The 15,967-nt window shown below is 44.5% G+C and overlaps 1 protein-coding gene across 2 annotated transcripts in view; it reads right to left on the reverse strand.

Moving 5' to 3' along the window:
* The window catches only part of LOC125621794 (butyrophilin subfamily 1 member A1), a 45,120-nt gene extending 29,699 nt beyond the window's left edge, over positions 1–15,421 (reverse strand). For both annotated transcript variants that reach the window (XM_048819109.2, XM_048819108.2), the window contains exon 1: positions 15,176–15,421. The gene's annotated coding sequence lies outside the window, so the exon portion shown is untranslated. The remainder of the gene's footprint in view (positions 1–15,175) is intronic.
* Positions 15,422–15,967: the final 546 nt, after the last annotated feature.

Here is a 15,967-nt window from a genome sequence, read left to right on the forward strand (position 1 = left end):
TTGTTAAGCCAGGCCTTAAAAACCTCTAAGGATGGAGATTCCACTACCTCCCTAGGTAACCCATTCCAGTGCTTCACAACCCTCCTAGTGAAATAGTTTTTCCTAATATCCAACCTAGACCTCCCCCACTGCAACTTGAGACCATTACTCCTTGTTCTGTCATCTGCCACCACTGAGAACAGTCTAGCTCCATCCTCTTTGGAACCCCCCTTCAGGTAGCTGAAGGCAGCAGGCTGCTATCAAATCCTCCCCCTCACTCTTCTTTTCTGCAGACTAAATAATTCCAGTTCTCTCAGCCTCTCCTCATAAATCATGTGCTCCAGCCCCCTAATCATTTTTGTTACCCTCCGCTGGACTCTTTCCAATTTTTCCACATCCTTCTTGTAGTGTGGGGCCCAAAACTGGACACAGTACTCCAGATGAAGCCTCACCAATGCCAAATAGAGGGGGAATGATCATGTTCCTCAATCTGCTGGCAATGTTCCCACTTATACAGCCCAAAATGCTGTTAGCCTTCTGGGCAACAAGGTCACACTGTTGACTCATATCCAGCTTCTCGTCCACCTAGGTCTTTTTCTGCAGAACTGCTGCTGAGCCCTGGTCTACACTACGAGTTTAGGTCGAATTTAGTAGCGTTAGATCAATTTAATCCTGCACCCTTCCACATGACAAAGCCATTTTTGTCGACTTAAAGGGCTTTTAAAATTGATTTCTGTACTCCTCCCTGATGAGGGGATTAGCGCTGATATAGACATTGCCAAGTCGAATTTGGGGTAGTGTGGATGCAATTTGACGGTATTGGCCTCCGGGAGCTATCCCACAGTGCTCCATTGTGACCGCTCTGGACAGCACTCTCAACTCGGATGCTCTGGCCAGGTACACAGGAAAAGCCCCGCGAAATTTTGAATTTCATTTCCTGTTTGGCCAGCGTGGCGAGCTCATCAGCAGAGGTGACCATGCAGTCCCAGAATCACAAAAGAGCTCCAGCATGGACCAAATGGGAGGTACTGGATCTGATCCCTATATGGGGAGACAAATCCGTGCTATCAGAACTCCGTTCCAAAAGACAAAATGTCAAAATATTTGAAAAAATCTCCAAGGGCATGATGGACAGAGGCTACAACAGGGACACACAGCAGTACTGCGTGAAAATTAAGGCGCTCAGGCAAGCCTACCAAAGAGGCAAACGGCCACTCCGGGTCAGAGCCCCAGACATGCCGCTTCTATGATGAGCTGCATGCAATTCTAGGGGGTACCCCTACCACTACCCCACCCCTGTCTGGGGACTCCAGCAAGAGGGGAGTCTCAAGCAAAAGGGATGAGGATTTTGGGGATGAGGAAGATGATGATGAGGAGGAGGATAGCGCACAGCAGGCAAGCGGAGAATCCCTTCTCCCGACAGCCAGGAATTGTTTATCACCCTGGAGCCAACCCTCCCAAGGTGGGCTCCCAGACCATGAAGCCGGAGAAGGCACCTCTGGTGAGTGTACCTTTGTAAATATAATACATGGTTTAAAAGCAAGCATGTCTAATGATTAATTTGCCATGAAGACTTAGGATGCATTTGCGGCCAGTACAGCTACGGGAAAAGTCTGTTAACGTGTCTGGGGATGGAGCGGAAATCCTCCAGGGACATTATTAAGGGGACATTCAGAGGTGGCCGTTCCTGCTGGGCTGTTTGCCTTTGCTGAAAAGAAATCATCCCCGCTTTTAGTTACGTGGTGGGGGGACCCGTTCACGCTGAGCTGTTCGCGTTTGGCTGGCAGGGATCTTCCCTGATACTAGTCACATGGTGGGAGGAGGGGTGAAGCAATCATCCCAGAGAATTGGAGGGCGGGGGTTTAGTTGGGTTTGTTCTGCATGTCAACCCGAAAACTGCAGCCCCTCCTTTTAAATGGCCAGCCCAACGGGTGCTTGGTATGGGAAAGGAGGGAGCTGCTGTGTGAAACCATTCCCACATGTTATGAAGGTTGAAGAAGCTGAAAGACTGTGGCTTACCATGGCCGCCTGCAAGCCGAATTCTGTTGCCCGGCCCAGCGTGTGTGATCTCTCACACCAAACCGGCAGACCCTCAATATAAGAGGCAAAATGCAACCTTGTACCGAAAGCACATGTGCTATGTAATGTTAACAGCTTGGTTCACCATGAAAGAGTCTACCCATTGTTCTCTAAAATGTGTCTTTTTAAATACTAATCTCCCTTTTTTTCCTCCCACAGCTGCAAATGTTTCAATGCTCCCCCTATCATCTCCATCCCAGAGGCTAGCGCAGATAAGAAGGTGAAAAAACACACTCGCGATGAAATGTTCTCTGAGCTCATGCAGTCCTCCCGCACTGAAAGAGCTCAGCAGAATGCATGGAGGCCAGCAATGGCAGAGTCCAGGAAAGCAGAAAATGAACGCAAGGACAGGAGGGATGAGCAAAATGAGAGGTGGCGGCAGCGTGATGAGAGAAGGCAGGATGCAATGCAGAGGCTACTGGGGGATCAAACTGATATGCTCCGGTGTCTGGTAGAGCTGCAGGAAAGGCAGCAGGAGCACAGATGGCCGCTGCAGCCCCTGTGTAACTGCCCCCCCTCCTCCCCAGTTCCATAGCCTCCTCACCCAGACGCCCAAGAACGCGGGGGATGGCTCTGGGCACCCAAACACTCCACCCCAGAGGACTGCCCAAGCAACAGAAGGCTGGCATTCAATAAGTTTTGAAGTGCAGTGTGGCCTTGTCCTTCCCTTCTGCCCCACCCCTCCTGGGCTACCTTGGAAGTTATCCCCCTATTTGTGTGATGAATTAATAAAGAATGCATAATCTTGAAACAACGACTTTATTGCCTCTGCAAGCGGTCCAATCCTCTAATTTGCCTAGGTCCCTCTGTATCCTATCCCTACCCTCCAGCATATCTACCACTCCTCCCAGTTTAGTGTCGTCTGCAAACTTGCTGAGGGTGCACTCCACACCATCCTCCAGATCATTAATGAAGATATTGAACAAAACCAGCCCCAGGACCGACTCTTGGGGCACTCCATCTCAGCACTCCCACCCTTCCCCCAGAGTTCCCAAAGGCAGGGTTGAGCCCCATGTCTAGACAAGGCTGCCCTTCTCTGTCTGGAATGATGCAGTCAGCTTCTAAGGGAGGCCTCATTCAGTGACAGATTTTACACCCACACCATCCTATAGTGCAAGTTTATTCTTTATGATCCTATGGCTTCAATGCTGACTGAGTTCCTGGGTTGTCCATCCCCTGAGCCCAGGGCGTGTTCCCAGGGAAGGTCAAGTGATTAATTCATATGGGGAGCAATGAATGCTCACTTCTGCAGGAAAAGAACCATAATCAAATAAAAAGAATGAGGAGTCCTTGTGGCACCTTAGAGACTAACAAATTTATTTGAGCATAAGCTTCCATGGGCTAAAACCCACTTCATCGCAACACCCATTGTTTCATGTTCTCTGTGTATAGATATATCTTCCTACTGTATTTTCCACTGCATGCATCCCATGAAGTGGGTTTTAGCCCACGGAAGCTTATGCCCAAATAAATTTGTTAGTCGCTAAGGTGCCACAAGGACTCCTCGTTCTTTTTGCTGATACCGACTAACACAGCTGCCACTCTGAGACCTATAGTCACTGGAGCAGAGTTCTGCACCCTGCATCTTCTATCTGCCAGTGCCCTGACCACCAGGGTACAGAGTCATTGTTGCTTTCTTCACTTTCTTGCTCTGGCTCAGTGACTTTTCATTATTTATTCACAGTGGAACAGCTTCACCAGGAGAGACTAAGGGAACCTCTCATCAGAACATTCTATAGCTCAGTGCTTGGGGCTTTCATCTAAGGCAGATGTGAACAAACTATGACCCGCGGGCCACATCCGGCCTGCCCGTCCTCAAGGGACCGTCCTGCCCGGCCCTTGAGCTCCCAGCCAGGGAGGCTAGCCCCCGACCCTTCCCCTGCTGCCCCCCCTCCCCCGCAGGCACTCCGGCCACGGTGGCGGCACAGCTGCCAGTCCTGCCGCTCTGAACAGCATGGTAAGGGGGCAGGGAGCGGGGGGGGGGGGCGGGTTGGATAGGGGCAGGGGTCCCAGGGGGCGGTCAGGGGACAAGGAGCAGGGGGGGGTTGGATGGGTCGGGGATTCTGAGTGGAATTCTGAGGGGGGCAGTCAGGGGGCGGGAAGTGGGAGGGGGCGGATAGGGGGCAGGGCCCAGGCTGTTTGGGGAGGCCCTCCGTACAGTTTCACAACCCTGATGTGGCCCTTGGGCCAAAAAGTTTGCCCACCCCTGACCTAAGGAGTCACTTGCACTCAGTAGGAGATCCTTTCTCCCCACCAAGCAGAGTGTAATTGAACCTAAATCTCCCACTCCCACTAGTCTAAAAGTTATAAAGGATCTGCCTCTGGATTTTGCATGAGTCCCATTCCAGTATGCTCAGAACACATATAACGGATCAGGCCCCACAGGTGTCCCACTGCCTGTCTTCTGGTTTAAGGATCCCACTGGTGCTTAGACATGAGTTAGGTGTCTGGATGCCTAGAGTGAGGCAGCAGTGCTCATGCCCAGAAGCAGAAACTTAGATGCCATGTTGGCATTGAGTGAGTTTCATCTGCCTAGAGGGGTAGGTGGCAGCTAAGCAGGGGTTGTCTGGATTTCACTGGCACCTAATTCTAGTAGTTAGGCACCTAAATCTGGGCTTTAGGCACCTAAGTCCCTTAGTGATCTGGGTTTTCACCTCTCTGTGCCTCAGTTTCTCTATCTGTAAAATGGGGATAGTGAAATTTATGTCCATTGTAAAATACTTGAGGTCCAATGATGAAAAGACAGAAGCTGACAGGCATGAGATTGTTTTTCAACATGAGTGACTGGATCAGTTTCAGAGGAAGAAGAAGGATTGCAAGTGCTTTGGAGAATAGGATTAAAATTCAAAATGATTTGGACAAACTGGAGAAAGGTCTGAAGTAAATCAGATGAAATTCAATAAGGACAAATGCAAAATACTACACTTAGGAAGGAACAATCATTGCACGCATACAAAATGGGAAATGACTGCCTAGGAAGGAGTACTGCGGAAAGAGATCTGGGGGTCATAGTGGATTGCAAGCTAAATATGAGTCAACACTGTAACGCTGTTGCAAAAAAACCAAACATCATTCTGGGATGTATTAGCAGGAATGTTGTAAGCAAGACATGCAAAAAAAAAAGGAGGACTTGTGGCACCTTAGAAACTAACAAATTTATTTGAGCATAAGCTTTCGTGAGCTATAGCTTACTTCATTGGATGCATTCAGTGGAAAATATAGTGGGGAGATATATACAGAGAACATGAAACAATGGGTGTTACCATACGCTCTGTAACGAGAGTGATCAGGTAAGGTGAGCTATTACCAACAGGAGAGTGGGGGGGGAACTTTTGTAGTGATAATCAAGGTGAGCCATTTTCAGCAGTTTACAAGAACATCTGAGGAACGGGGGGGAGGGGGGAACATGGGGAAATAGTTTTACTTTGTGTAATGACCCATCCACTCCCAGTCTTTATTCAAGCCTAAGTTAATTGTATCCAGTTTGCAAATTAATTCCAATTCAGCAGTCTCTTCTTGGAGTCTGTTTTTGAAGTTTTTTTGTTGAAGAATTGCCACTTTTAGGTTTGTAATCGAGTGACCAAAGAGATTGAAGTGTTCTCCGACTGGTTTTTGAATGTTGTAATTCTTGACGTCTGATTTGTGTCCATTTATTCTTTTACATAGAGACTGTCCAGTTTGGCCAATGTACATGGCAGAGGGGAATTGCTATCACATTGGTAGATGTGCAGACATGAGAAGTAATTCTTCCGCTCTACTCTGTGCTGATTAGGCCTCAGCTGGAGTATTGTGTCCAGTTTTGAGCGCCACATTTCCGGAAAGATGTGGACAAATTGGAGAAAGTCCGGAGAAGAGCAACAAAAATGATTAAAGGGCTAGAAAACATGACCTATGAGGGAGGATTGAAAAAAATTGGGTTTGTTTAGTCTGGAGAAGAGAAGACTGAGGGGGGGCATGATAACAGCCTTCAAGATATAAGGTTGTTACGAGGAGGAGGGAGAAAAATTGTTCTCCTTAACCTCTGAGGATAAGACAAGAAGCAATGGGCTTAAATTGCAGCAAGGGCGGTTTAGGTTGGACATTAGGAAAAACTTCCTAACTGTCAGAGTGGTTGTCAAGGTTCTTCCCCCACTCTGAACTCTAGGGTACAGATGTGGAGACCTGCATGAAAGACCCCCTAAGCTTATTCTTACCAGCTTAGGTTAAAAACTTCCCCAAGGTACAAGGTTTGCCTTGTCCTTGAACAGTATGCTGCCACCACCAAGCGTTTTAAACAAAGAACAGGGAAAGAGACCTCTTGGAGTCATCTTCCCCCAGAATATCCCCCCCCCCCCCAAGCTCTACACCCTGTTTCCTGGGAAAGGCTTGATAAGAATCCTCACCAACTGGTACAGGTGAACACAGACCCAAACCCTTGGATCTTAAGAACAATGAAAAATCAATCAGGTTCTTAAAAGAAGAATTTTGATTAAAGAAAAGGTAAAAGAATCACCTGTGTAAAATCAGGATGGTAAATACCTTACAGGGCAATCAGATTCAAAACATAGAGAATCCCTCTAGGCAAAACCTTAAGATACAAAAAGATACAAAAACAGGAATACACATTCCCGCCATCACAGCTTATTTTACAGGCCATTAAACAAAAGAAAATCTAACGCATTTTCTAGCTAGATTACTTACTAACTTTACAGGAGTTGTAAGGCTTGCATTCCTGGTCTGTTCCCAGCAAAAGCATCACACAGACAGACCAATCCCTTTGTCCCCCCCTCCAGATTTGAAAGTATCTTGTCCCCTCATTGGTCATTTTGGGTCAGGTGCCAGCGAGGGTACCTTAGCTTCTCAACCCTTTACAGGTGAAAGGGTTTTGCCTCTGGCCAGGAGGGATTTTATAGCACTGTATACAGACACGTGGTTACCCTTCCCTTTATATTTATGACAGTGGTTAAGCACTGGAATAAATTGCCTAGGGAGGTGGTGGAATCTCCATCATTGGGGATTTTTAAGAACAGGTTGGACAAACATCTGTCAGGGATGGTCTAGATAATACTTAGTCCTGCCTTGAGTGCAGGGGACTGGACTAGATGACCTCTCAAGGTCCCTTCCAGTTCTAGGATTTCTATGATTCTAATTTCTGCTAGCCGGACTGGGGAAACTGGAAAGGGAGACTGTGAAGAAATGAGGTGAAAATGCCACCAAATTTTCCAAAGAAATTTCCCATCTTAACAAGCTGATCAGTGAGATGGAAGGGAAGTGCCAGCAGCCAACAGCCAACAGCCAGCAAGTGAATTCCTGCAGGGGAAGAAGCTTATCTAAGAAATGCAGGTGGAGAAGCTTATCTAAAAAAGAAAAGGAGTACTTGTGGCACCTTAGAGACTAACCAATTTATTTGAGCATGAGCTTTCATGAGCTACAGCTCACTTGAGCTGTAGCTCACGAAAGCTTATGCTCAAATAAATTGGTTAGTCTCTAAGGTGCCACAAGTACTCATAGAATCATAGAATCATAGAATATAAGGGTTGGAAGGGACCCCAGAAGGTCATCTAGTCCAACCCCCTGCTCGAAGCAGGACCAAATCCCAGTTAAATCATCCCAGCCAGGGCTTTGTCAAGCCTGACCTTAAAAACCTCTAAGGAAGGAGATTCTACCACCTCCCTAGGTAACGCATTCCAGTGTTTCACCACCCTCTTAGTGAAAAAGTTTTTCCTAATATCCAACCTAAACCTCCCCCACTGCAACTTGAGACCATTACTCCTCGTTCTGTCATCTGATACCATTGAGAACAGTCTAGAGCCATCCTCTTTGGAACCCCCTTTCAGGTAGTTGAAAGCAGCTATCAAATCCCCCCTCATTCTTCTCTTCTGCAGGCTAAACAATCCCAGCTCCCTCAGCCTCTCCTCATAAGTCATGTGTTCCAGACCCCTAATCATTTTTGTTGCCCTTCGCTGGACTCTCTCCAATTTATCCACATCCTTCTTGAAGTGTGGGGCCCAAAACTGGACACAGTACTCCAGAGGAGGCCTCACCAATGTCGAATAGAGGGGAACGATCACGTCCCTTGATCTGCTCGCTATGCCCCTACTTATACATCCCAAAATGCCATTGGCCTTCTTGGCAACAAGGGCACACTGCTGACTCATATCCAGCTTCTCGTCCACTGTCACCCCTAGGTCCTTTTCCGCAGAACTGCTGCCTAGCCATTCGGTCCCTAGTCTGTAGCTGTGCATTGGGTTCTTCCGTCCTAAGTGCAGGACCCTGCACTTATCCTTATTGAACCTCATCAGATTTCTTTTGGCCCAATCCTCCAATATGTCTAGGTCCTTCTGTATCCTATCGCTCCCCTCCAGCGTATCTACCACTCCTCCCAGTTTAGTATCATCCGCAAATTTGCTGAGAGTGCAATCCACACCATCCTCCAGATAATTTATGAAGATATTGAACAAAACCGGCCCCAGGACCGACCCTTGGGGCACTCCACTTGATACCGGCTGCCAACTAGACATGGAACCATTGATAACTACCCGTTGAGCCCGACAATCTAGCCAGCTTTCTACCCACCTTATAGTGCATTCTTCCAGCCCATACTTCCTTAACTTGCTGACAAGAATACTGTGGGAGACCGTGTCAAAAGCTTTGCTAAAGTCAAGAAACAATACATCCACTGCTTTCCCTTCATCCACAGAACCAGTAATCTCATCATAAAAGGCGATTAGATTAGTCAGGCATGACCTTCCCTTGGTGAATCCATGCTGGCTGTTTCTGATCACTTTCCTCTCATGCAAGTGCTTCAGGATTGATTCTTTGAGGACCTGCTCCATGATTTTTCCAGGGACTGAGGTGAGGCTGACTGGCTGTAGTTCCCAGGATCCTCCTTCTTCCCTTTTTTAAAGATTGGCACTACATTAGCCTTTTTCCAGTCATCCGGGACTTCCCCCGTTTGCCACGAGTTTTCAAAGATAATGGCCAATGGCTCTCCTTTTCTTTTTGTGAATACAGACTAACACGGCTGTTACTCTGAAGCTTATCTAAGAAATGCAAACAGACCTGGAGAAAGGAGGGGCTGTGGGCAGCTGGGTTAAAAAGCTGAGCACAGAAAGCATGCATTCAGAGGCAGCCTGAACCTTTTAGAGCAGGCCTGAAAAATGACACATTTTCACCCCTATGACATATACTCAATTCCTGTCCACCATTATCTCCTGACTCTGCACAGGACTGGCCTAGTGAGTGGAGCTAGGGTCAGTGAGATGATCTTAGAAAGACTTTACTGACTTAGTGTGTGTGTGTGTGTGCATGTGCATCTGTGCATGCATCCTCTTTTACGCGGCTCCTGCTGCAGAGAAAATGATAGTCCAGTAGTTCAGGTGTTGGTTAACCTGAGAGACCCAGGCTTAATTCCTGCTCTGTGTGAACTCAGACAAGTCACTTCTTCTGCCTGTGCCTGACTTTTCCTCTTCTAAAGTAGGAATAAAAACCCTTCCCCACCTTCCAGAGGTGTTGTGAGACTGAACGTGTCAAAGCTTGGGAGGTGCTCAGATAGTGCAGGGATGAGAGCCGGAGAAGCACCTGCAGTAGCTAGAAGTGGAGCCATTTCCTTCCCACATCAAAGCACTAACAAATCACATTGGGTTGTCTCCAACTTTCCTGATTTCACCCTGACTCTTTCAATAGCTGGCATTTCTCTTAATGCCCCAGCTCTTGCAATCCTATGGTGAGAGGAGAATCTCAGCTCTCATTCTAACAACAGTCAGTTTCTTGCTCTTGTGGTGGAGTAGAAAAACTTGAGAACACGACTAGAAGAAAATCTCAGTGCTCAGAAAACCAAAAAGTCCAAAATGTATTTTTTTAGAAAATAAATCTCATGTTTCCTTTAGTTAATCTCATGATTTTTGAACACTTGGTGCTTGCAAAATTGCATTGGCATTGATCAGTTTATGTTTTCCGGTCTTTCTTTCTTTCTTTCTTTCTTTCTTTCTTTCTTTCTTTCTTTCTTTCTTTCTTTCCAAATAGTGCAAATATATCAAAATACCAGATTTATCATAACACACAAAGTAAGTAAAGAGGGTTAGACTAAAGGGAGGGGAGGAGAAGCAACTTACCTACGTTAAGGGTCTACATTAATATAGACCTCTAAAAAGTGAGCCCAAATGGCTTTGAATTTTTCAGGCCTTCCCCCTGTACAGAATGCTGGTCATTCATTAGGTGTGAGCTCAGCCATATCACTGAGCTGGGCATAAATGTTTGGTGTGGACTGAGTTGCCCATTTTTGCAGGACTAATTTTCCAGTAACCAAAGCTGCACACTGGAACCACACCCCCTTCTTACCAAATATTCCTGATACATGGAGGTTATGTCCAAGAATAAAACATAAGAGGGAGGGCTCCAACTTAGCATCCAATATCAATTTGGCCCTTTTACCCACCTCATCCCAGAATTTCCCAAAGCATATGAGCTATTGTAGCACCAAGACAGTTAAATTTCTAATAGTGATCAACATTTAGGAAGCCCTCTACCATTAGCCTATGTGGGGACCAGTTTATTTGAAAGGTGGTCTGCAGTTGCTTTCTTTAACAATAGATACAATTGTATTCCATTGCGTCGGAGATATCTGTGTATCCAAATGTCTATTCCAAGCAGCTCTTGAGTTATCAGTCTTTGACTGATCTTTTTAGGCCAGAAAACCGTAAAAGGATATCGCTGGCTGAATAAATCCAGGAAGTTTCCTACAAAATAATAAAAGTTCTGGAGGTTCTGGAGCTCCCAATACATCCAATCCAAATACATTGGTAAACCAATGTTTTAACTGTTATTTAAATGTTCCAGAACAGGGCAAGGCAAATTGTTACTGTAGGTCTACAAATGGTTTAAACTGATTACTGTCAATTAGCCAAGACACAGTCATAATTCCTCTCTCCATCCAATCCCTCCACATCAAAGTTTTGCCATTGATTTTAAATACAGGATTACACCATAGAACCGCTTCTACATGGAAGGAAGAATGGAAGCAGAACTTTCTAACTACATTTGACCAGGCTTGTTCTGCAGCAACTCTTGTAGGAGCTCATGAGCCAATAAATCTATAATAATTTGAACCTACAATCATAGGCGCCGACTTTCACTGTTCCCGGTGGGTGGTTGACCCCACCCCCGCCCCTGGCCCTGCCTCTGCACAGCCCTCACCCCACCCCCATCCCATCCCTTTCCCAAAATCCCCGTTCCATTCCACCCCCTTCCCAGAAGACCCAGCCCCTGTCCCCCCTCTTCTCTGCCTCCTCCCCTGAGCCCACCGTGTCCCCGCTCCTCCCTGCTCCCTCCTGGAAAGTCCTAAGTGCCGCCAAACAGCACTGGGAGGTAGGCAGAGGAGTGGAGACATGGCTTGTTTGTGCGGGGGAAGGAGTTGAGGTGGGATGGGGGGTGAGGGGAGCTTGGCTGCCAGTGGGTGCAGAGTGCTCACTAATTTTTCCCTGTGGGTGCTCCAGCCCCGGAGCACCGGTGGAGTCGGTGCCTATGCCTACAATGCATGAAAAGGGGAGAGGGAGTACTAATTCTCGTTCAATGTAAATTCACGGTGGGGTTAGTACAGTTATATGTAACAGCCCCAAAGATGACTTAACAAAAAGGAGGTAGAATAATTAAGGCTAAGATGTGTAATAAACTTGTTGGATCATATTAAAGAAGTTCTGTATTAAAATCACAAATGAGTTTGATTCCCCATAGTTCAAATTCCAGGGTATTACTAATTAAGAGGTCTCTTGGTTTTTGGTACTGTTTCTCTCCCTCTATGTGTGAAACTTGCAAGCTGCTAACTGTGTTAGTACATTCTAAGACAGAGTCTGTTCTCAAAGCAATTCACAGAGAGAGAGACTCAAAACAATTCTCTAACAACAGAAACAGCACCCAGAGACTCCCCGCCCTTTTGTTGTATTAACAATTGTGATTAAAATAGAGATAGAGGATGTATGTGGATGGATGCTTGTTGTGGATAATAACTGAATGATCAGGGAGGTGCCAGCCTAAGAATCCAGTGTCCATCGGCTGAAGAAGGCATCAAGTGGAAATAACCAGAGGACCCCCCGGAGGGCAGACTGGAATCCACCCAACAGCCTCAAGAATGGGAGAACCAAAGAACAAGATAACATCTTGGAGCCATCAGGAATGTGCTATCTGCTGATTGATTCAGCAACAGCATGATGAAGCAATTCCCATAGACTGGCATCGGAAGAAATTCCTATAAAAATAGACTCTAAAAAGTGAGAACTTTGGGGTCTGATTCTGCAAACCAACTTCCAGGAGCACCAGATGAGCATCTGACAAGGCCCTGCTCCCTCCTCATGTCCAGGCCACCTGGCCAGTGGCTTGGCATGAGCAACTCTAAGGCTGGTAACTATGATAACAACCTTGCAGAACCTGTGTGTGTGTGTGTGTTTGTATGAATGAATGTGTGAATAAAGATGAGATTGAATGGAATGTTATAGCTATAACTAACTGCTTACTATGATTCTTTCTGTATTCACAATAAATGTGGTATTTTGCCTTTTTCCCTTTAATAAGATCCTGCTGGTTTTTATTTTATTGGTATAACAAACTAAAATTCATGGAAGCCGTGACCTGTCTGTGACTTTTGCTGCCGCAGCTTCATGGTTTCTCCTGCCACCATGGTGGCTGGGAGCTGCGGGGGTTCCCCCTGCCCCTCCCCGTGTGCAAGGCTGTCATGCATGTGCATCGCTGGAACCTTGCCAGGGCCCTGCTGGCTGCCAGCTCTAGTCCCTTGGCCCCAGGGGCTGAAGCAGAAAAGGTCACAGAGGATTCCTTGACTTCTGTGACCTCCATGACATAAACATAGCATTAAGGACAATTAGTCAAGTAGGGGAAATGAAATCCCCACAGAGATAGGGGGACGGGGGAGCTGTAATTTGTTCAGAGCCAGGCTAGGTTTCTTGGCTGCTCCTGAAAGAAATATTCTAAAAATATTATTGAATTTCTTAAAATAAATGAGGAATGGAAACAGGGAGACAGCTCAGGACTTATGACATTCTGGGAACAACGGTCATTTCCAAAGCAGCCTTAGTGTCAATGAGCATCAGACTTTTAAAACACTGATTCCAGTTTAAGTAAGTTTTTAGCATGTAAAAAGAAAAGGAGTACTTGTGGGACCTTAGAGACTAACAAATTTATTAGAGCATAAGCTTTCGTGAGCTACAGCTCATTTCATCGGATGTAGCTCACGAAAGCTTATGCTCTAATAAATTTGTTAGTCTCTAAGGTGCCACAAGTACTCCTTTTCTTTTTACGGATACAAACACGGCTGCTACTCCGAAACCTGTTTTTAGCATGTGAATTTCACTTCACTCCTTAGACATATAGCCCCAGCTCCTGCAAGCTCATCATCACAGGCAGATGCTAATGCCCATATGAAGCCCCCGTGACTCTCCACACCAGCACAGGGGGCTGACTGCAGGATCAGAATCCTAATGGTATTGTTTTCACAAAAGCCTCCAGGGCTGTAATGTTACCAGCTTTCCTGCTTTTTCAATTCTCAATCAGTTTCTCAACTTTCAATGAACTAGTCATTGAACTAAACTAGTTGAATAAACTCTAAAGAAGAAAATATTCTCTCTTCACCTGCATAAGAGAACACTGCTCTCTAAAGCCGGTTTAGCATTTCAACAAACTCTGGTTCCAGGTTCCTAGCCTGTGACTTCCACCAGTTCAGTGGTTTGCCTTTCTTTAAAACTTCTCCGGGACATGTGTATTGCTTGAATATTATTTTATGTATATCTAATTTAAATGCTTTTAGTAGATTAGAGATCGAGTTTAGGCCATAACATATGTTGTCATAATTTTCAATTTAATTTTCATTTGATACATTTTGATCCCTCAGGGAGCACTCAGGCCATAGTCTTAAACTTTTCTCTGGAACCACGAGGGCTAGAAATGTAATTCTACTTTAAATGAAATCTGAAATTTGCACAATCTCAAAACTAGAGATGCCAGGCTTCAGAAAAATTACCAAATATTGTGAGACAAAATAAAATCCCCAAACTCACAAGAATATTATGTGAGCTGACAATACTGTAGCTGGACAAAAAAAGTTCAACAAAAATGATTTTTCACATGATTTTTAGGAAAATATTCAAAATGATTTTTCTGATCATTTCAATGAAATTATGCTAAATGAAAAAAATATTTCACATTGATTCAAAATGAGACATTGTAATTAAATGGAATAAAAGATTTTATTAACCAGTTCTCCTATCCTTTCTAAAAAGATACACAGAGGGGGAAATGATAGTTGAAGAAAAAGAAAAACTAAAAACAAAATTTTGTTTTAATAATATTTGATTAAAAATTGAAAAATCCATAAAATATTTCAAATAAAATAGAAATAATTTTAAAATACATTTTCACAATAATAATTCCATTTTTCCCAACTAGCTTTACTTCTATGGATTTCTTTATGAAATCTCACCTCCAATGGATTTTCACACAAAAGAAGCTTATCTGTCACACAATATATAAATTTGCCTCTTTTTTATTATGTTATGAAATCCCCTATTCAGCAACACTCTCAAACACAGGATCAAACTTAGACACATGCTTAATTCCCATGACTTAATCAGGAGAAAAGGATGCAATTTTCTATTTTGATTGATTCTGGAAATAATTTTCCTTTTTTCCCTTGAAAGTATCAGAAGCAAAAGGATTCAGCCCCACAGTCAGCTCTAGAAAACTGAAATGACAACAGGCAGAAAAATAGACTGATAACCACTGGATTTGGCGCAGTAACTTTCTTCCTGTATTCTAAATACTGGAAGTTATTTTTTTACAAATCTTTTCCCTGACATCACTGAGAACAGAATGAGGCCCAGGGTTCTTCAATAAAACAAAATAGCAAAATAAACAAATTATTAATTCAACCTGCTGTACAAATCTCATGGTACACTGCTACGAAAATGAGCAATGCATTTGAATGTTAATCAATTTGAATGTACATGTATTGTAGTGTTAATAAAGAGTGAAACAAATTATCAGAGGATTATTTAATCTTCAAATTGTCCAAGCAACAAGCAGTGTATATTAGGAGTTGGTTACAAAGAGTCATTCTGAAGCAAAATTAACCTACCTGATTGTAAAACTTCTCAGAAGGAGCAATCTTCAGGACGTGGTCAGACGTCACTGGTTTTGTTGAGATAATTGCGTTTTGAGTCACTAGTCCAGTTTATCAAATTTTACAGCTAATTCTGGTAATAAAATAGCTACAGTTTTCTCATTGCTTTTCCTTACACTTGTTTAAATAAATGTATTTGTGTTCCAGACCAATAAATGTGCTTTCCTCCTCTCGCAGCATTTGCAGAGTTTGAAAGAGAAAGTAAAACGGTAACTGGAAAGTTGCAGTAATTTCACATCCTGTCACAAGGGGCGATTAGATAGATTAAAGGAACAACTCCACAGTCCTGCTGAGCTGGAAGCACATGCACAGGCAGAGTCAAGCATCCAGGTGGCCCAAGTTACCTGAATCCATTAATGATTTCAAAGAGACTCTTCCTGCTTTTTTGTGAACTACAATAAATGGAATGGGGGGAAAAAACCCACCTTTGTTATCATAGAGTTAAGGTTTCCCAAAGAAGCTCATACCCTTCCAGAACATCAAGTGCATCAAAAGTCGTTTGCAATGTTGTTGTAGCCATGTTGGTCACAGGATATTAGACAGACAAAGTGGATGAGGTAATCTCTCTATTGGACCAAGTTCTATTGGTAATAAAGACAAGTTTTTGAGCCATAAAGACCTGAAGAAGAGCTCTGTGTAGCTTGAAAATGTGTCTCTTTCACCAACAGAAGTTGGTCCAATAAAAGATATTACCTTACCCACCAGGTGTCTCTAAGTTCATCAAAACTCAGACTTCTGAAAACCAGG

This window comes from Caretta caretta, chromosome 14 (genome assembly GCF_965140235.1).
Source record: "Caretta caretta isolate rCarCar2 chromosome 14, rCarCar1.hap1, whole genome shotgun sequence".
NCBI classification, from domain to species: Eukaryota; Metazoa; Chordata; order Testudines; family Cheloniidae; genus Caretta; species Caretta caretta.